General features: G+C 40.0%; 1 long non-coding RNA gene across 1 annotated transcript in view; it reads left to right on the forward strand.

Moving 5' to 3' along the window:
- LOC102026610 overlaps positions 1-18,088 on the forward strand; it is a 28,573-nt gene extending 10,485 nt beyond the window's left edge. The window contains exon 4 of the long non-coding RNA XR_259795.1: positions 17,860-18,088. This is a non-coding gene — a long non-coding RNA (uncharacterized LOC102026610). The remainder of the gene's footprint in view (positions 1-17,859) is intronic.
- Positions 18,089-21,996: the final 3,908 nt, after the last annotated feature.

The raw sequence follows: 21,996 nt of genomic DNA on the forward strand, positions 1-21,996 counted from the left end.
AACCACTATGGAAATCAGTGTGGAGATTCTTCAGAAAACTAGAATTAGAGGTCCCATTCAACCCAGCTATTCCCCTTCTGGGTATTTTTCCAGAAGAATTGAAAATGTTATACCACAGGGATACATGTGTACTCATGTTTTTAGCAGCACAATTTGTAATAGCTCAGTCTTGGAAACAACCCACATGCCCATCAACTGAGGAATGAATAAAAACAATGTGGTATTTTTATACAATGGAGCTCTAAAGAAAGGTAAACTCAAGGCTTTTATTAGGTAAATGTATGCAACTAGAGACCATACTCATAAATGAAATAAATCAGACCCACATGTGTAAACATCATATTGTCTCCCTAGTGTAAGAACCTGAAAGAGTAAACAAAACCCAAAAGGTACAATAGACAGTGTGAAAGGGAAAGAAACTGCTTAAAAGGAAGAAACAACTGGGGTGAGGGAAAGGAGAAAAGAAAGAAAGGAAGGGAAAATATATATATGGATGGCTGGGATAGTTGTACTGCTGATGTCTAATGATTTATTGAAAGGAGAAGTTAATGCTTAAATTTTTCTTTTTCTGACCAATTTTCCATGATTATATCTGGTAATCTGAACAACTAATTTGAAGAAAACAATATGCAATATAACAACCATTGTTGAATCCCTACCATCTTGATTAGTGAAACTCTGCATCATTTCTAATTTTTTTTTATTATTTTTTTATTCTCTTTAATTGTGTGATCAATCCTGCAGCCTTATACCTGGTAATCTGAGCAACTTCATTGAAGATAGCAATATGTACTATAACAACCATTTTTAACTTCCTGTCACCTTGTTTTGAAATTCTGTATCATTTTTACTGTTTTGTGTTGTTTTGTTTTTGTGTGGTTGTTGCTATTTTGTTTCCTTTTCTCTTTAAAATAAAAAAAAGAAAGTGGCCTTATTTGGAAACAGAGTTATTGCAGATATAGTTAGGGGAGATGAGATCAAACAAGAGGAGCAGTGTGGGCTGTAATCTAACATAACAGGTATCCTTAACAAAAGGGGTCGTTTGTACACAAACAGGAGCACACAAAAAGAAGACCATAGGAAGATTAGAGCTACAATACCATAAGACAATGCCAGAAGTTAAGACTCAGACTTGGAACAGAACATTCCATAGCACTGTTCGAAGGAGGCAGCCATGCCAACAGCTTGATGATGGACTTCTAGCCTCCAGAACTAGGTGATAATAAATTTCCACTCACTGAGCTACCCAGTTTGTGGAACTCTGTTATAGAAACCTAATATATCCACCTTCAGCCCCACCATAATATCTCCACTTTCAAGTTCCTCACTTAAGTGATGATCTACAAGGTCATCTCCACAGCCATCTGACCTTGGGTCACTTTGGACTCATTCTTTTCCCTCCATCATCCATCCATCTGGTAACAAACTTTTTCATCTCTACATAGGAAATAATTTTTTATCCATTTCTCCCTTCCTACTGGCATGGTGTTATGACTTGTGTCTAAATGTCCCTTCAAACCCTCATGTGGTCATAGGTGGGGGTTTTTCAGAGGTGGCTGAACCTACAGTGTGTGATTGGTTCACGGTGCAGTGCTGGGATTAAAGATGCTATGATTAAGCGTATGTGACCACTAAATCAGTCCACTGATTGGTTTGGCACCACCCTAATCTCAGTAGCTTAGATAGAGTACAAAGGGGCAAAAAGAAGCTGATAAGGCCCCTTACTTGCTCTTACCTGCCTGGACCACTTCTCATCTGTGATGCCCCTATGCCACACCACCTTGCCTTGGAACCAACCAACTATGAACTGAAACCTCTATGAACTGTAAGCCAAAGAAACCTTTCCTCCCTTAACTTGTGGGTGCCAGGCTTTATCTCAGCAACGAGAAAGTAACTAAGACACATGAATAAAGTTTGTCTCCATATCTCTTAACAGGAAACAATGTAATTGGTTTCTGACTTAATTGTATTTCATTCTCTTTAATGCAGCTTCCATACTGCCACCAGAGTCAGTTTTCAAAATCATAGATGTCAGAGCTTTAAGATGTCAGTCTGTCTTTTGGTTCTCCTACAATGTTCTCTTTCCTATCTCTCTTCCCACTTTGTAGTCCCCACTAAAACATCACATCACATCTCCAGACTTCCTAAGCAACCCTCCCATCCCCCATACCTCCTTGCTTACATGCATTTGCAGGCTCTTTGTATCTACTTGGAATAGCCTATGTGTTTCTTCTACAAAAGTGAAAATATTATCCAGTCCTATTAAGGAGAGGGACAAGGTAAGTCAAGGCTGGACATTAATGAGAACCAACAATTGAGCAATAGTTGGAAGGAAAAGACTGTTGAGAGGTTTTCATTTTTATTATAAGCATTGTGGAGTGTCTTTCAGGCACCTGAATCTCTGCTGTATCTAGGGGCTTGTCCTTGTATGTAATGCTCCATAAACTAACCAACTACCAAAGTATGTCTTAGTCAATACTCAGGTGACATGCTTAAGTTTGGACATTGAGGATAAGACATCTCTGTTTGTCTAATGGCAAAACCAGGTAGGAAAAATTCTAGTGTTTCCAAAACTTATCAAATGCATGGAGTGAACTATGCCTCCTAATTAGTAGAAAGCTGCCTACTTTTCTGATTATATCATAGCAAGTTACACTCTAAACCAAGAATATTTCATTAATATGAAATACAAAATCTTTCTTAAAATTTTTCCATATCCCACAGGAGTCATTCCATGTTCTAGTTTTGTATTGGTCCATTTTTTGTGGCTGTAATAAAATACTTGAGGCTGAAAAACTTTGTAAAGAAAAGAGGTCTATGTAGCTCACAATTTGGAGACTGAAAATTCAATAGCATAGCCCTGGCTCTGGTGAGGGGTCCCCTGGTTGCATCACATCATGAAGGATGGCAGCAAGATGGGAGAATATGTGTGAGAAAAGGGAAACACGGCAAGAGAGGGAGCCAGAGCATGGGGAGGGACTCTTCTGTAACAATTCACTGTCATAAGAATTAACTTAGGATCCCATAAGACCTGGCTTCATCCCTTCCAAGGATAGCACCCTAACAACCTAACCAATTCTCATTAGGCCCTATCTCTTAAAGCTCCCCACCCCACCCCTCAACATCAGCACACTGCAGGGACCAACCTTCCAACACATGAACCCTTGAGGAACAAACTGCATCTAAACCATAACAAGTTTCCAACTCATGTTTATGATGTTCCCAAAGCTCTGACAATTACAAGTTTTGAGTGTATTCTTCCTTAGGAACAGCTTGAAGAAGTTGTTTTGCCAAGGCCTCTTTTATTCCTACTGTCACCTCCTTTATCCCTCTCCCATAGATTTCTTGCAAATGGGGACACAAAGCACCACAAGGAAGAAGAGGAAAGAAAAATATTGAAAATGAGCAAAGCATAATATATATGTACCAATTTCCCCAAACAAATGTAATTATTATCTACTGTAAACTTTTGCAATTAAACTGTAAAATCAATTTTAAATCCAGACCAATCTACCAGTTTAAGACCCCAATCTATGCTGTAGCACCCATGTGGGCATCTACCAACTCCATGCCATATACTCAGGTTATGTTATTGGTGGAGTACAGTACTTGAAAAACTAACAAATGTACACACTACATAAACACACAGAAAGGATCTGTCACATAAACTGCCGAAGCAGCTTCACTGAATCCAAGATTCAACCCTAAACCTTCCAAACTGAAATCCAATCCATTTCCCATTGCAGGAAATGAAACCCCTGATAATGTCTTGCTCTCCACTCTGGTGCTCAGTGTGTGACCTGTGCCTGTCCATTTCTGTATTCTCTTGATTCTCTGCATGACTCAACACTAGCAATTCCCTCTGGCCACTCTAAGAAGAGAAGGGGTAAGGGCTTGAAAAAACTACCTTCAAAAGTAATTTTGCAAAGTGGCACAAAGTGGCAGAAGGTAACTATTTATAATAATTATGGTAATAAAGAGCATTATTACACTGTTGACCTTTGAGAAGCTTTCAGCCTACAAACATGAACTAATGAACAATGAATTTTAAAACCACCTACTCTTCTCACACTCCCATTCCTGTACCCCATGCCAACGCTCATTTTCCTTTTATTTGTTAAAGTTCAAGTGGGGATCGTGTTGTAGTCTTAAATTTGGTGCAAAATAAAACAGATATTCTTTTAATTGCAAAATTAAAAGCTCTTCTTTGAAGAGGAGTCCCCTTTTCCACACCCACCGCCACCCTCGCTCCCTGGGCTGTGGCGCCTGCCGGTGTGCTCGCGTACATCCTTCTACCCCTTTCTTCCTGCTAAGCACACAGTCAAAATTAGGAGGAATACTTTTAGGTTCACTAAATTTCATTCATTTCATTTTTTAACTCTTTGTCATAGCAAACAATGCTTCCCTCATATTTTTATAAGATTTTTTTCCAAGTCAGTATGTTTTTTCCAAGTCTTGAATATAGCTTTTCTCTGATGTATTTAAACAAACTGTGAAACTTGTAACCTTGGTTCATTTGCACGCCGGACATCCCAGAGCCACCAAGAGAGGCAAACTGGAAATGCACTTTCGCCTCACCATGAGGCAGTCTGAGGCCTTTCCTGCCTATACACCATACAAACACACAGACACACACACACACACATCACGCATGCAAGCACCTCACGGGCATGTTTAAATGCTTTAAAGTTTTAAACACACATGGCTGAGACTCAAAATGGTCCCCCCCAACACCCAACACTTAATTTTCTAAGATTAAAGCTATAAATTCAAATATGAAAATTTTTAAATTGTTAAGATTTAAACACATGCTTACGTCAGATCTCTTATTACCTCAATAGCCTTCTGTTGATCTGTAAAGCTATGTTCACTTTCTGTATTTCTCTTCCTACCTGCTGATGAGTGGAAATTAAATACAAGTACTCTATTTAAAAAGACAACTATTCCATTGTGCTTGAAGTACTCAGAAATGGCTTTTCCTTTGACTTCAATCTTTCCTTCAAATTTACTTTCCCCAGGATAGTGAGACATGGTTTTTCATTTCTCTCTGCCCTAAAGTGCAGGGAACTAAATTGCAAGAATTAGTCAGAAGAGGGCATTTAACAGTACTACAGAAGTTTGCTTTCATACCACATTCGACATCAAAGCACAAGTCTTCAAGGGCCAGCTTTTGCCCAATTATGTAAGTTGATGAATTGTTCTACATTTTGTTATAGCTTCAGTTTTAAATGCAACAGTTTCCTCCTATAAAAACACAGCATGGTCTATGGAAGATGTTGAAATACTGAGGGAATGATTCTTTGTTGCCAAGCATAAGACTTGTGTATGCTTTGGACTTATTACTATTTTATCTTCCCACAGGAGATGGGATTTGTGGGGATTTTTTAATAAAACAAATTCAATGGACTCATGTGAGCACTATGTGATAATATTTTGTCTGAAAGGAGACAAGTGAAAATGGGTAAAATTTTAGTGTGAAACTTTTAACCTAACAGTTAAAAGTAAGGCCATTGCAAAATAATATGTTACGCATTATTACCTCTATTTACTTGAGTAAACTAAAACTCAGAGATAGAACAAGCTATGTAATTTGCAAAGCCCGCTGCAAAATGAAAACACAAGGCCTCTTGTTCAAAAATTGAGTTTCAAGGCCTCAGCAGCAGAGCTTTAAGCCAAGTTGAGGGGCCCAAGTGACTGCACAAGTGGCATCTATAAAAAGATGTTCCTACTCAGAGAATTAAAGAACTTGAGTAAGATCAAGAACAAATAACTGGAATTTGAACCTCTGTAGTTTGACTTCAGAACTCAGAACTCTCTTAACCACAAAAAATAAATGCCATTTATTATTTTCTATGAGTTAACCATAAAGATTACCTTGTATGATCCACATAACAACCAAATTAAATAGTCCCATTTTGCAGATAAGGAAACCAATGTAGAGAGTTTGAATAACATTTCTACTGAAATGGACAGCTGCTCTGTTTCAGCTACCCAGCATCCGGTACTCCTTCCCAATAGTACATCAGTTCCTTTTCAAAGAATTGCTTTTTGCAGAACAAAAACATCCCGAGGGCAAGAATCTTTTCTTGTTTTTCAACAAAGCCTCAGCACCTAGAACAGGTAGATAATAGATCAAGAATGTTTTCTGACTGAGGTATGGGCACTGTTTTCCCACAACACCATAGCTCCTAGTGCTTTATTTTTTTTGTTTGTTTGTTTGTTTGTTTGTTTTTTTGTTTTTCCTCCGGTACCAGGAACCAAACTCACAACCTTACGCTTGCCAGGCAGGCGCTTTGCCGCTGAGCTAAATCCCCAGCCCCTGCTCCTAGTGCTTTACATGGTCTTTCCTCTGACCCACAGCACAGCAAGACAGGGCAGGCAGCTTGCGCCCTAATCCAGAACTCTCCTGCAGTCTGGACTCTCCTACAGGATGCCACCAACGCAGAAAAATCAGAGCCAGACCATTTCATTGGTTCTGTCCTGAAGAAAAGTCCACTGGGCCATGGTTTTTGTACAAGTTCTTTTCTGATTCCAAGTTTTACTCTCTGGTCTTCTGTTATACCTAAGAGCTTTGAGATATAGATAAATGATAGATAGATGATAGATAGATAGATAGATAGATAGATAGATAGACAGACAGATAGATAGATAGACAGACAGATAGAACAGACAAAAAGGAAGGAATAAATCAGGGATTTCCAAGGCCATTCTCAGATTTGATGATTCAGAACCTACAGAACTCAGAAAACCTATTAATGAGCACAGAGAGCCCTTCCCAGTCCTCCTGAGGCCCAGGAAGTTTATATTTGTAATCCCATGAAAAGTTATTGGAATTCTAATGAGTTAGTTCCAACCTACCACTTCCAATGGAACCCATGGCAAGAATAGAGACACTAAGGTATATTTGTAGCTATGGGGAGCAAAGGGGTCCTAAGTCCAGCTATGATGATGGCTAACCGGAACAAAGGCCTTGATCCAGGGCCAAACCCAAGTTTTATTAATGTGTGAAGAAGGGAGTGGCTTGAGGATGAGTGACTGTGAGAACGGCGGGAAGTACGTGAGTTCCATGATCTGGGCTAGGTGGGAGGCCTGAAGTCACCTCTGCAGTACGCAGAGAGAAGGACAAGCAGAGGGAGTAATCTGCATAACACAGCTGTGGTAGTATGTAATGTTTTGGGGTCGGTGCTTCAGCTCTGATGTGTAATCTTTTATGCCTGGGAAGTTCGAACCTCTTATCTCAAGGCTCAATCCCAGCTGACAGCGTGGAGCACTGCTCTCCATCCTGCCTGGCTCACACATGTTCTATTTGGAAGCTACAGGGAGTGTGAAAACACCGCCCTGTCGTCTTTGCCTCAGAGACTACATATCAGCACCTTCGCTGGACCGATTTGCATTGCTTAAAGCTAATTGAAAGGATGAGGAAATGTCCTAGCCAGCTCTGCACACATCAATACATGGAAATAGGGTCAGGTTTAGCCAAAATGGAGACAATTGCTCCTCCTTCAAGGGGAGCTGTCCAGGTGGTCCTCCACAAATGAGGTGTATCTCAAAATATATGGTGAATATTTAAATAAAATACTGTACTTTATTACAGAAAATAACACATTATCACTAATTCTCCTCACTTTAAACACACTTATCCTATCATCCTTCCACTTTCTGAAGAAGTTCTGGATATCCTCTTCCATGACTTTTTATGGAGTGTGATCAAAAATCCCATAACCTGGACATGGTGGTGCACACCTGTAAGCCCAGCACTCAGGAGGCTGAGGCAGGAGGGTTTCTGTGACTTGAAGGTCAGCGTGCATAGTTTAAGGCCAGTCTTGACTACATAGTGAGATCCTGCCTCAAAAAAACAAACAAACAAACAACAACAACAACAAAAAAAAACAGTAAATGCTGCTGTTGAACACTATCAACGGAAAGGCAGTCTTGCAAGAATATGATGGTGTGTCCTCATCTACCTTATTCACTGGATCTCAAAGAGTGTGGCTTCTGGATCTTTCCCAAAGTGAAGACATCTATGAAAAGTAAACATTTTTGAACTGATTCAGAACATCAAGGTAGCCACAACAGTACAACTAAAGACACTAAAAGACATTCAGAACTGCTCCAGAAAGTGGCAAGAACATGGGGTGTGTTCGAAGTGAGGGGAAGTGTTTTAAGGAGAATTAAAGGAAATGTGTCTTTTTCTGTGATAATTCTTTTAATTTAAACATTCATCACAAGTTTAAATCACAGTTATTGTTTATTACAGCAAAAGGATGTAGATTTAAATCAGCAAGGGAAAAACGGGATGTAGGGTAGAGTCCAAGAAGAGCCAGGCACAAGTTTCTAGCTGCCTTTTCCCAGTGGAGTTGCACGGACATCACTTGATTGTCCCATCCGTGAGGTGTGACAGCACAGGGTAAGAGTTGTCAGTCAAGGAAGTTCACAAAAGCCTCAGTCTCCAGGGTTTTCATGGACAGTCAGTCACATCGCCAAACTTAGCTTCTCATTCTCCAGCCCCACAAAAGTCACAGGGACACAGCATGGCCCAAGACCTCAGGAATAAAAAACACTTGTGTCAAGCAAGATATTCTTAGAGCTCCAAGGTTATCCACAGGAGCCTGCAAGGGTGAGCCCCACTAAAGACAGGGCCTTCTTTGGAATGTTCAGAGCTTGAGCAACCTGGACCTGAGTTAACCCTTCACGGCCCAATATCCAATAAATCTCTTTGCTTAAGTTCACTAGAATTTATTTGTACTGCTTGTACCCAAAGAATCCATACAATCACATAGCTAGGTAGATATAGATAGATAGATAGATAGATAGATAGATAGATAGATAGATAGATAGATAGACTGATGGATAGATAGACAGATAGAACAGACAAAAAGGAAGGAATAAGTCAGGGATTTCCAAGGCCACTCTCAGGTTTGATGATTCAGAACCTACAGAACTCAGAAAACCTACTAACGAGAATAGAGAGCCCTTTCCAGTCCTCCTGAGGCCCAGGAAGTTTATATTTGTAATCCCATGACAAGTTATTGGAATTCTAGTGAGTTAATTCCAGAATTTAAGTTCAAGTCTTAATTAATTAAGAATTAAGTTCAAGTCTTCCTGTTTACAAAATCACTGTCATGAAAATTGGTTGTTATGAGCATTGTTTAGGATAGGAAATTTATCAAGTCCAGCCCTGGGGGTCTATGGAAGTTAAGGCAGTGCATCAGTTCTACTCAGAATTCATCATAAGGAAGTAGTAAGATACAAATACCATATAAATATATATGGTATTTACAATCTCAAGATGGGTTTACAAGTATATTTATTGTAGTATTATTATACTTATTGTAGTATCATTGTATGGTACAAAATTGGAAACAATCCACAAAACTAACTACAATGAGTGATTAAATTGAAAGTCAGCAAACTTTTTCTATAAAAAATAATAAAGTAGATGCTTTCAGGCTTTACAGTCTACGGCAGCCATTCAAGTCTTCTATTATAATACTAATGCAGCCATAATCCACAAACCAGTAAGGATGATTTTGTTCAGTATAACTTTGTTTATAGGAATAGGTGAGGGGAGGGACCAAAATTTGGCCTTCAGGCCATAGTCTTAAATAAATTTCTTTTTTTAGGATCTAACTCAGAGCCTGACACATGCTAAGAAAGTGCTCTATCACTGAGCCACACCACTAGCCCACAATATTATGCAAAAGAGGAAAGCTTTCAGAATATTTACAGCTAAGTGATTAAAACATGTGGGATCATATTATGCATACACATACACCGCTGATAAAAAGATTTGTGTCTACCCAGTGGAAAAAAATGTTAAAATGACAGACATGAGACTGTCAATGGTGATATCTGCAGAAGGCTGGAATTATGGGAGGTTTTCAGTTGCTGCTTCATACAGTTCTATATTATTTGAAGGTTTTTATTATAAATATATATGGCATTTACAACCTTATAGCAAAACCTATGGCAGGGGAGTGAGGGGTTGCGAGCTGAAGCCAGAATACTTACTAAATTATTCAAGCTTCTAGTAAGTAAGAAATCCTGAACATGAGACACATCTGTGTGAAGCAGTTTAGGTCTAGCTCTTCCAGTATAAGCATTAACGGAGGCATTCTTTAAACTTCCTTCCAAGACAGAGTCCCAGAGAATTCTTTTACAGTCTTAAACTCAATGTACTTTTTCCTCTTTCTATCACAATCAATATCCATTGTTTATTTCCAAAGGGTTATTTTACACCCTGATAAAAGAAGTATTATTTTGTGAATGTGGAGGAATAGTCTTTAATTATAGCTCTTACCATCCTACCAATTCTAGGAGTTTCAGTTAAACACTTATATTCCATTTCTAAAATAATACACAAATGCCTGAAACCAACTTATTAGAAAGAATTAACAAAATAGCAGTACCAATGTTTTCAGTTCTTCTGGAAAAATACCTAGAAGGGAAATAGCTGGGTTGAATGGGACCTGTAATCCTAGTTTTTTGAAGAAGCTCCACACTGATTTCCACAGTGGTTGCACCAGGCTACACTCCCACCAGCAGTGGAGTAGTGGCTCCTTTTTTCCCACAGTCCCTCCAGCATTTGTTGTTGGTTGATTTCTTGGGTTTTTTTCTCACCCTGTTCTTTCTTGGGTGAGATGGAATCTCAGTGTTGTTTTAATTTGTATCTCTCAAATGACAAGTGATATTGAACATTTTTTCATATATTTATTTGCCATTTGTATTTTCTTTATCTGAGAAGTGTGTATGCATCTCAGATGCCCATTTTTGGATTGGGTCTTTGAATTTGGAGGGGTTGACTTTTTTTAATTTTTTACATGGTCTAGATAGTCCTTTGTCCGAGGAACAGTTAGTTAAAATTTTTTCCAACTTTGTGGGTTTTCCTCTTACTCTGCTGGTGATTTCTTTACATGTGGAAAAACTTTTCAACACTATGAGATCCCAGTTTATAGTAGTTTATCACAATTTGTAATCATGGAAGCAACTCAAATGCCCATCAACTGAGGAATGGATAAAAAAGTTGTGGGGGTTTTTATATAATGGAATATTACCCAGCTATAAAGAAAGATAAACTCATGGTTTTTATAGGTAAATGGTCACAACTAGAGACCATACTCATAAGTGAAATAAATCAGACCCACATGTGTAAACACCGTATTGTCTCACTAGTGTGAGAACCCGAGGGAGTGAATGGAGTCTGAGGGGTGCAATGGATATTGTGAAGGGGAAGGAAATTGCTCTATAGGGGAGCACCTGGGATAAGGGGAAAGAGAAAAGAGAGAAATAAGGGGAAAATATGTATAGAGCTATACACAGGATAGCTAAGATAGTTGTACTGCTGATTTCTTTTACTTTATTGAAAGGAACAATTAATGTTTAAGTGTTTGATCAATCTTACATGACTATATTTGTTTATCTGAGTGACCAATTTGAACATATCAATGTAATACGACACCACTGTTAATTTCCTATCACCTTGTCTGAAACTATGCATTGCTTGTATTGTTTTTGTGTTATTTTGTAAATGTCTGTGTGTCTGTTAGTATGTTCTTTCTTTTATCTTTAAAATTAAAAATAAGCAGCACTGACACACTCAGAGCCCTTAACAATTACAAATATTTTTTCCTAAATTCAATTTATATGCTGCATAAGTATAATTCATAAGGTTCAAAACAGAATATTCAATGCTAAGTTTTCTAGGATATACAGAGATGCAAACACATACAAATCTTATCTAATTTGCTCTTCTAGAATTACTTGCATTTGTATTTTTAATGTGACTCTTTTTTGCTTTGTCTTCTTATTTGATAACTGATAACTTAGCTAAAAGTTTACAGTCAACAAAGTCAAAATGACAAAAACAGCTAGGCCTCCTCAGACTTTATTTCCAAAGGGTTGCTTTGCATCAGTAGCAGTTTCATAAAAAGTCTTCCCAGCCACTGCTTACAGGAAGCCGAGTTTCCTCTTGGCCAGTGGCATGCTACTCCATACCAACAAGACATGTTCTAGAATTACCTGCATTCGTATTTTTTCAGGAAATTGTCTTACATTTAAGTGCCTTTTTAAAGATTGCTCCTAACTTTATTATGTTACAAAAGATGACAGCTTCCTCTCTCCTTGTTATTAGCATAAGAAAACTGATCTGTAGACAGGTTGTTCAGATCCTAAGGAAAACCCCCTTCCTGTTAATTGGATAATTAATGGCATTTTTAAGACCAGCGCTGATCCAAGTACCTTTTATGCTCCTTGGCAGATTGATTATCCATGGAGAAGTTCTGTCGTCTTTGTGACCCATTTGGATGGGAAGGAAGGCCTTGGGGAAGGGACAAAAGGATTAGCTTTGTTTACTCCGCACTCTACCCTCGCACATTCAGCCTCCTTTGTGAGTTGGCTGCGATTTGAGTCTTAGGGAGAAGGGATGCATCTTGATAAAAATCTTTTAACAGAATTAAAATCTATTTGAGGCATCAGAAGTAGAATTTTGATTATGTCTGTGCATTCATGGTTTCCTGGAAGGAGGAGGGGGCACAAAACTCTTGGCCCACTTGCCTATATTTATCTACCGAGCCTTTTCTTCTGTATTCCCATCTCTCCATCCCCGCCTCCACAGCTCTCATATTTCCAGGACTAAAAGATAAACCACAGGCTGGTTACTACAACAGTATCACTTATTTGTTCTTCAAGCAGCCTGCAACACAGCCAGAAGATAATGGACACCTCATTCATTCAAGCTCTGAATGATCATATTTAATTCCCTGTGACAGCTGTCTTCCCCACATTAGCATTGCAAATAAGTTCAGTTTTGTAATGGCCTTCTATTGAACATGATTCAATTATGTGTGGTCCGTATCGAAGCAGGGTTCTGTCTTAGTGTCTATAGCAATATTTCTGCAAGCGGCTGCTCTTTACACTGCTCACATTTAATCTGGCTGTTTACCACAACGCTTTCCTTGAACTATATTGAACTCCCTACACTTTCAAATAAAATGAAGAGGAATGAATGTGGTTTGAAAAAGCAGTTACTGGGCATATAGATACCACATACCTCCTCCCTTTTATATATGTAATCAACAAGGAGGCACTCTGAAAAAATTGCCAATTGTCCCATTTTAAAACTCAGATAATAAAATCATTACAGCCAATTAAACGATTAGACAATGCTAGACACACCGGAGTTCAGTGCCTGGTTTTACATGTCACTAATAACACACTGTCGGGCAGTAAGGCAACCAGTCTGAATTGGGTCATTTTCATGTAAAGGAGGTGAGAAACCTATGCTTGAAAGAAAAGCAGCTTCTCCACGGACTGAAGGAAGACTCCAAGGCAATCTGGGCGAAAGGCAGCCCTCTCTTCTCAGACACGTACAGCTCAACAGTTGACTCCTGACTCCCGAGTTGCCCCTGGAGATGTGGCCACCACCTGGGCTGACAGGGATCCCCAGGCTCGGTGACTATAGAGCCAGTGTTACGAAAAGATGGAGGAAGGATCTGGGTAGCACAGGGTCCAGAGCCCACGTGATGTTGTTGCAGATCCTTTGTCACAGCGACTCTGGGGCCGCCTGGGTTGGTTGCAGACAATTTTGTCCAACATGACTTTGGACAAAAATTCTCTCAGAGACATTTTGTAGTGGACACTTAAAATTTCCAGGTGGAGCACTAGGATACTTGACTTCCCTCACAGAACTGGCTGGTAGGGTTAGAAACAGGAATGCAGTGCCCTGCTTTGCCCTTGTTTTGCTTTGGCTTTGCCTGCTTACAGAAAGCACGCAGTCTGGTTAGATGCCCTGGCCATGTGCAGAGCTTAATTGGGCAGAGTTGCCAAAGGGGTCTGCCCTTTGGCAGGTTACGTGCAATTCAAGGGAGGGTTAATACGCATACTTGACTCCACCTGTCAGGTCTTCCAGGGCAACAATCCTTGGAATTAAAAAAAAAAAAAAGAAAATGATGTTACATTATTCTCCATCTACCCGCTTCTTCATCTGTTTCTCTGCTGATAGCATGAGGAGGAAGAGAGGGTAACTCATTAGAAACCTTTTATACCTAGAGGACAAATTCTGTCCTGCTGTCTGACATAACCTTCTTGTGGAACACCGCTTCTCAGACTTGAATGTACACATATTCAAATATGTGGAAATCTTGTCAAGCGCAGATTCCGACTCAGCTGGTCTGGGATGGGGCCTGAGAGTCTGTATGTCTAACGAGTGCCGAGGTGGTGCCAAAGTTGCTGTCCATCAACCACATGTTAGTAAAAGAATTGAAAAGTCTCCAGAACTGAAGGAACTCAAAGCAAATCCAGGATAATAAAGGGAGGCAGTAGTCTGGTACATACCCACAGGAAACAAAGTCAGCATGCGAAAGAGGTTCCCGCATCTGACACTGAACAGTCTGCAAGCTCCTCATCAGATGAAAGGATAAAGAAATATGAGCCAGGAGTGGTGGGGCACATTGTAATCCCAGCACTCTGGAAGACTGACGGAGAAGAACTGCAAGTTCAAGCCCAGCCTGGTCAACTTGTCTAATGGTATATTCACTAAGGAAATGTCTCATCTAAAACACCAAGCCTATCGTAATAGCTGTAGCAGTCTCTCTCTCCCCGTCCCTCCCCCTCTCCCTCCCTTTCCCCCTCTTCCTTCCCCTCCCCACTTTCCCCTCTTTATCTCCCTCTCCCTCTCCCTTTTCCTCTCTCTTTCCCTCTCCCTCTCCTTCTCCGCTCATGAACCTGGGGATCTTTTGACTGATGCTTCCCTATTCTATCTCAACTCCTCACTATTCCCTTTCCTGATTTTCTTCAGCCATTTTCTCAGACTATGAAGTAAATTACTAAGAGTGCCCAATCTGCAGCCTACAGCCCGACTTGCCTGAGCCACACTGACTGAAGAAGTGTCTTGGGCTGCATATAAAATACATAATGTAGTTTATACATATAAGAAGCAAAACTTCTTCTGTCTAAAACATTTTTTGTTATAACACAGGCATGTCCAACCTGCTGGCCACAGGTTGGAACGTACTTCCTACAGATATCTGCTGATCGATCTGCTCTGTTTGTTTAGTTCCCAGAGCTGTACTACAGTCCCACACAGAATCTCTGACTTTTTCTTCCTTTCTTGTTTTTTTGGCTAGTGACTCTCCAGTTTTATTCTTGTGATTCTAATTAAACCCTTTCTTCTTAGTTTCAATGACCATTTGGTTTCAACGTACCCTGTGCTTTCAGTTCTGGGTTTTTGTTTTGTTTTGTGTTGTGTTTTGTTTGCTGTACTAGAAATGGAAGCCGGGGCCTTCACACTGAGCTCCATCCCCAGACCATTTTTCTTTTTAATTTTGAGACAGGGCCTTGGCAAATCACAGAGTTGCCCAGGCTGAGATTGAACTTGTGATCCTCTTGCCTCAGCCTCCCAGAGTCCTGGTATTATAGGTACACCACTTCACCCAGCTGGGGCAGGGTTCTCTGTATGCTAGGATGACACCACCCTGAGCCCTAAAGTGGTACCCAAACTGGTGTTTCTTTTCTTGAGACAAAAGAGCTTCTTCAAATGAAAATAAACATAGTTCCAAGACGAACTGTTTCAAGACAAAGTGTTTATTTCTCCTGTGTCCTTTACTCTAATGTCTTAGGCTGATTGTGTTGCTATAATAAAATACCTGATTCCATGTAATTTATAAATAAATTTATTCCTTACAGCATAAAGTTATTCCTTACAGTTCTGGTAGCCAGGAAGTCCAAGATCAAGACTCCAGCAAATTCAGTACCTGATGAAAGCTGATCTTTTTCTTCCAGGATTGTACCTTCTTGCTATGTCCTCAAGTGGTGGAAAGCTGAAAAGCTAAAGGCAAAAAAGAGGCTGACTTCCTGTCTTGGTTACTTTTCTCTCGTTGCTGAGACAAAATACCCAACACCCAAAATGAAGGAAGGAAAGGTTTATTTAGCTTACAGTTTGTGGAGGTTTCAGTCCGTACTTGGCTGGCTCCGAGGCAGAAGGTAGCAAAGCAACAAGGGCAAGGGGGGAATGGCAGCTGAACAGCAAACAACCAGAGCAAAAAGAGAGGAATGGTAGCAAGCAGCTTCTTTCCCTGCCTTACATTATAAACAGGCTACCCCCACCTAAGGGGCGTGTAGCTCTCACATAATCTCCATGCCCTCCTCTTCCACAGGCTCAGGATGTATACAAAGTAAGCACCCTGGCTTCCTGCTGAGTCACCTAGCCAAACCTCTAGACTCCTCAAGTTGACACAATGTATCAACCATAACACCTCCCTGCTATCAGCCCTTTTATGATGGCATCTAATCCCATTCATGATGGCATAGCCATACTTATCACCTCCAGAATATGCCATCTCTTAATACTCCCATATGGTGACTAGGTTCATCATAATGAATTCTGGGGAACACGCACAGTCAGGCCACCAAACATAAAGATGATGAGGTACTCACATCTCTATGGCAGCCATATTCTCCAGTCTGGCCAATGTTGAGGCCTTCCGTCCACAGGCCCTACCTGACAGTCTCACTGTGTTAGTTGTCAGCAAAGTTAGAGACTGGGGGAAAACTGAGCCATTCCTTTCCTTGCATGTCACTAAATGAACAGCATCCCTTTTTCCCATTACATTAGCAAACAGCCCAATAGTAAACGATAATTTGTTGAATAGAAATGCAGAAGTCATCAAAGAAAAAGTCCTAAAAGTCCAGTGCTTTGTGGGTAACACTTCCCTCTGGAAATCCAGAGGTGCTTTGACTTTAACTTGAGCCCAGCTTGCTGCAGCAAACCACGTGACTTCACCCCATCTCCCACAATGCCTCAACTCAATGCTGGCTGCTTACAGGACCCTTGACTTTGGCTTCTTCTGCCCTGGCTGTGGCCTGATGGGAGTGTGTGCGGCACTCACCTCCACAACTGCATTCCCCTCCTCACCCAGCCGTGGGAGGTGAGCTGTGGAGCTGAACCTCCTCTTCCCACACAATAGCCCAGGTCTGCCAGTGGCCAAACCAGCGCACAGTCCTGCTTCACAACCTCCCCTGAGGCCCAGGGAGGCCCTGACCAGGCCTGTGAGTCTCTGAGGACCCCAGAGCACTTGAGAATACTCCAAACAAGTCTTCCAGGTACTTCTTAGGAGGCTGGCTCCACTTCAGCAAGGCTCCCTGCCCTGAAAGACTTACTTTCCATTGGTAACTAGAGCGTTATCAAGAGCGCAGTTATCAAGAGCGCTGGACACACCAGCACTACAGAATTTAGCTCGGATTCCATTTTGCCAGGTAACTGACCTGGCCTCCGTGGTGCACTATGTGCATTGCTTGGGGCCAATTATAGATTGTGGGCATATTTTTAAGTCTCTGAGAACCAGATCATACTGGCTCCGAGGCTGCAATAAAACATCTTTGCTAGAATAAAGCAGAATCTGTTCAGTGCTTGGCATCTCTTCTGCAACAATGTGACACACCCCAAGACATGTGGATGTGTGAGGGACACGAGAGGGTCAGATGCAGAGCCACATGGGCTGCACATTCAGTTCTTCCTTCTACCTTTCCATTTTTATTTCCTAAGCCACCACCTCATTCAAATTACCTGTTAAGGGTCAGGGATATACCTCAACGGCACAAGCGCCTGCCTGGCAAGCGCAAGGTGCTAAGTTCAATTCCTGGTACCAAAAAACAAAACAAAACAAAAAAAGAATGGCAAATTACCTGTTAATATAGTAAATGTGATTCGTTTGACTTAAAATCAGGTACACTTTCCACAGGTTAATTTATAGTCATAATGTGGAAATTCCATTGCCTAGCCCATTTTGATTAAATTCCAACCAGGACTCAACTGGGAATAAACTAATGTACAATATTTATGTTCATTTGTTTTGTTTCTTTTAGGGGAAAATAGGGGTCACTTGTTTCAGGCTCCTAATTTTGCATCATTATATTCCCCTGGAAAATAATGTGACGTCCAGCATTTCAACCGCATCCGAAGGCCGCAGTCACCTCTCAGGTACAAGATACATCAGGCTCTCTGCAGCTGAGAACATACTCCCTTCTGTCCCCAGTAAGAGTCACCTCCATTCAGAAAACAGTAAATACAAGAAGGGGGCCAATAAAAATTAAATTAAAACCTCAGTATTTCTTCCCATCATTTTAAAACATCTACTTACATATAAGTGCATCTATATTATATATATATATATATATATATACATATCTTAGTGTTTTGTTTTTTAAGTTTGAGAAGCATAATATACATATTATTTTAACTTGCTTTTTCATTTAACATTCATAAGCACCTTTTGCATGCATGCTTATGTTTGCTTAAGCTATGAAATAGATTAATAAAAAAGAAAAGAGAGACAAAATGGAAACAAACTTTTGTAAGTAAGGAGGGGAGAAGAGGTTAAGGGAGGAGAGGGGAACGGAAAAAAAGAAGTAAGATTTATCATGTACAGCTACAAATTTCCTGTGATGAATGTAATCATTATGTATACCTAAAATGTACCAGTAAACTTAATTAATAAAAAATAGATTAATAAGTTTATTTTATAACCAAGATACGCTACTGTAGCCCAAAATATATAAAAAGGTCTAAATCAGTATACAGTATTATTGCATTGTTTTAATTTTCTTCTTTTTGTTTAGTACATGATTAGATAATCAAGTTTGTCTTTTCTGTTTAAAAAAGAAGTAGCATTCAAAACAAGGTAATTCTCCCAAGGGTACCCAGTTATTTTATTCCTGGAGCTAAGAAAAATAGGGTTAAGTATTTATATTAAATTTTATAAATGTATTCATGTAAAAAACATCATACAATTAATGCCTAGTAATTCATGCATTGTATTATTTTATGCTGATCTAAAATTTTATGCTGACATAAATGAAAGTAATGAAAACATTAAATAATGCTTCTAAAATCATCCTCTGCCTAACAACATGACATTCCAATATAAAATATTCAGAGATGGTGACAGAGTGAATACAAAGTGAAGACTTTGAACCTGTAGACTTAAGAGTCAGAAGGTACAGAGCGTTCAAGAATTGTATCTCTGTTCACTTTTTAAAAAAAAAAATAGACAAACAATTCAGTGCTGGAAGAGAGATCCCAAATCTATTCAAACATGGATGAAAAAAATCCATCGTTCCCACAAAAGAAATCCTTTTCTTAAAACAGCTGCCAAAGAGAAACCACCAGCTGGCCTGATGCTTTGGCCAGCAAAAACAGACAACATGGAGATGATTATAAAATGGCAGCAGACCAGAGACCTCAGCAACTCATACCAGAGTCTGCTGAGTAGGTGAGAAGCAGCCTGAGACCCCAGGGCAAGTCCCCACTTCACAGGCTGGCTGGTACACAAAACCCAGAATTTTTAGCAGTCAACTCTGGTTGACTTTTAAACAATGTTCCCACGAGTGAATTCTGAACACAGGTTTGAATGAACAAGGTTGAAGCAGGCGGCTCTATTGTTCATGTCTCCCAAGCCCTAGGTCCAGAGTGCAGCTTCTACCAAAGGACAGAGAAATGATAATGACACTTTAATGCTTCAGTGTTACACTTGCCCTGGCCCAAGATCACCCCTATTCATGTAAGGTCTCCTCAAACTAGAGCCTGAAACAGCCCCTTTCCCCTCAGAACAGAACCTCACCTCCTACATCAGAGACATAGATGCTCCTTCAACCCTAGCATCTGTCTCTCACACACACGCACACACACCAACCGTATCTTTGCTCCCTTCCTTCCTATTTCAGATAAATAAATATCCCTTTCTCCTCAAGCCATGCTTTTGCTCTTCCGCTCTCATCACTACACTTGCCCTGGCCCAAGATCTTTTCTGAAATTGGGTTAATACACCACTGTCAATCTTGAGGAGAAAAATAAAGCACTGCCAAAAGATTCAAAGAAATACAACAGGTACAGCAGAGTTTGATGGGACTTCGTCCTAGCTGAAGAGCTGTGAGAAGATACAGCAGTCCCACGCTTTAGAGACAATAGAGAGCACAGAGTTGATGACCTATTGAAGTATCTTAGTTCTTTTATCAGCATTCTCTAACAAAACAAGCTCTAGATCCCTTTGGACCCACTTCCTATCCATTACCATTCCCCTACGCATGCCACCACCCAAAACTGGTACCCGCGTCATGCCAGTCAGTTGGAAGCTCCACATAGTAGTTACAGCAAATGTCCATTCACTGAGGAATTCCCTCCACTAGGAGTAAAAGCCTTGAAAGAGGATGGGGTTGACCATTCCATCCAATCACTTCATATTATGGATCAATTCCTTAATCTAGCAACAAATGTGTACAAATTCCTACTCTTGCCTGGCACTGGAGAAATGAGGCACTAAGTCCGGAGAGTATAAAGTCACATAGTTGCTTTCAAACCGTGGGCCAGAGACCATGTCTTCCCACCCCTGGCCAAGATATTGGTCATCATACCCGGCTCCTAAAAGATCCCTGTGCTCTACAAACATGGGTTAATATCTTCCACAGCTTTTACCTTCAGGCAGGAAAATTCCTAACTGGAAAGAATACCGCAAGAAAATCTACAAAGAAGATGCTTTTCCTGGGGACCAGTTAGGCACATGAGAGGTTGACAGCCACAAGACCACACTTTTATTGAGCAATTCGTGTGTGCTTTACCTGCACTGTCCCAGTTGGTCTTCACAACTAATGAGAGCTATTATTACCCACATCTAGGGTAAGGAAACAGAAGATTAGAGAAGTTGAATTGGGGAAAACAAACAAACAAACAAAACTCCTAGTCCAAGATCTCATAGCTATTCAGTGTAGATCTATGCCTTGAACCCAGCATTTCCCAACAACAAAACCAGAACTATTTTCCTCACTTCTACTGCCCACTAACATATCACAGTAACTGATTTTGCTGCTGTTTCTCATCTCACAAGAGCTTTGGCCCGTGTGTCACATAAGACTATTAAATACTCTGAAATTACGATACTGTTGTAAGAGTGACTTGTCCCATGGGCTCTGTCCACTACATTGCTTTATGGGGTTTTGCAAAATAGACAACAAAAATGACAATATTTTAATTCAGATAAACCTGTTAGTTTTACTGTCTCTATATCAACATGTAAATCTTAAGAGGTTTCTACTAATTCACAGAGCCACCTTACACACAGTTTCTCTCTAAAGTGGAGAAGCCATGTCTGAAACATGTCAGGCACAGCAGCATAATAGAGAACACTACCACAAGGGGATTTCCCGTGTGTTTGTAATGTTCCACTAATTAAGTCTTAGAAGCATTTATGACTATCTTCAATGTGTATACTTACAGTGCAGCCTTAAAGAAAAAAATCCATTTCAATGAGTCATGCACCAATAATAGTGAGCAAATGGATTTGTATTGTTAGGGTCCATAATGTATGAAATACAGTCTTCCCTCCATGAAAAAGATTACTTGTTCAGATGTGCAGCTTATAGAAGCCAGTGTTAGTGAAATACATATCCTTGTGGTGCATCAAATAACACACATGCCATTTGAATGGCCTTGATTTTTTTTATCAGAAAACTCCAGAAGCAAAGGGGGTTAAACCTCATGGCAATGTGCTAGAGGAACTCAAAACAGATCATTTTGCTTTTCAGATCAGTAGTAAAAGAATAAACATAATAAAAACTATTATAATGCTATATTTTTGCCTCTCCACACCTAGATTTATCTTTAAACAATTTGCATTAATAAATAATCCTGCAGACATTAGAACACATGACCACTGTTACATTTCACTACCTATGATTATTCTATTCCAATCAAAGATGCAGAAAGTGCTTTGCAAGACCAAGGTCTGCCCAAAGCCAAGTACAGGCCCAGATTCACACCCCATTCATTTAATTAAAGAGCCCATTTTGCAGTCAAAATGATCCTGAAACTTAGCAAGGCAACTAAGATGTGATGAAAGGAAAATCTAAGAACCTCAGAACCTGCCATTGGGTTTAATCTGATCAGTTTGTTAATCAGCTAAACAAAGATAGGGATTTCAAGCTACATTAGTTCAAAAAGCCAAAATAAGA

Source organism: Chinchilla lanigera, unplaced genomic scaffold (assembly GCF_000276665.1).
Source record: "Chinchilla lanigera isolate Chin_1 unplaced genomic scaffold, ChiLan1.0 scaffold00008, whole genome shotgun sequence".
Lineage (NCBI taxonomy): Eukaryota > Metazoa > Chordata > Mammalia > Rodentia > Chinchillidae > Chinchilla > Chinchilla lanigera.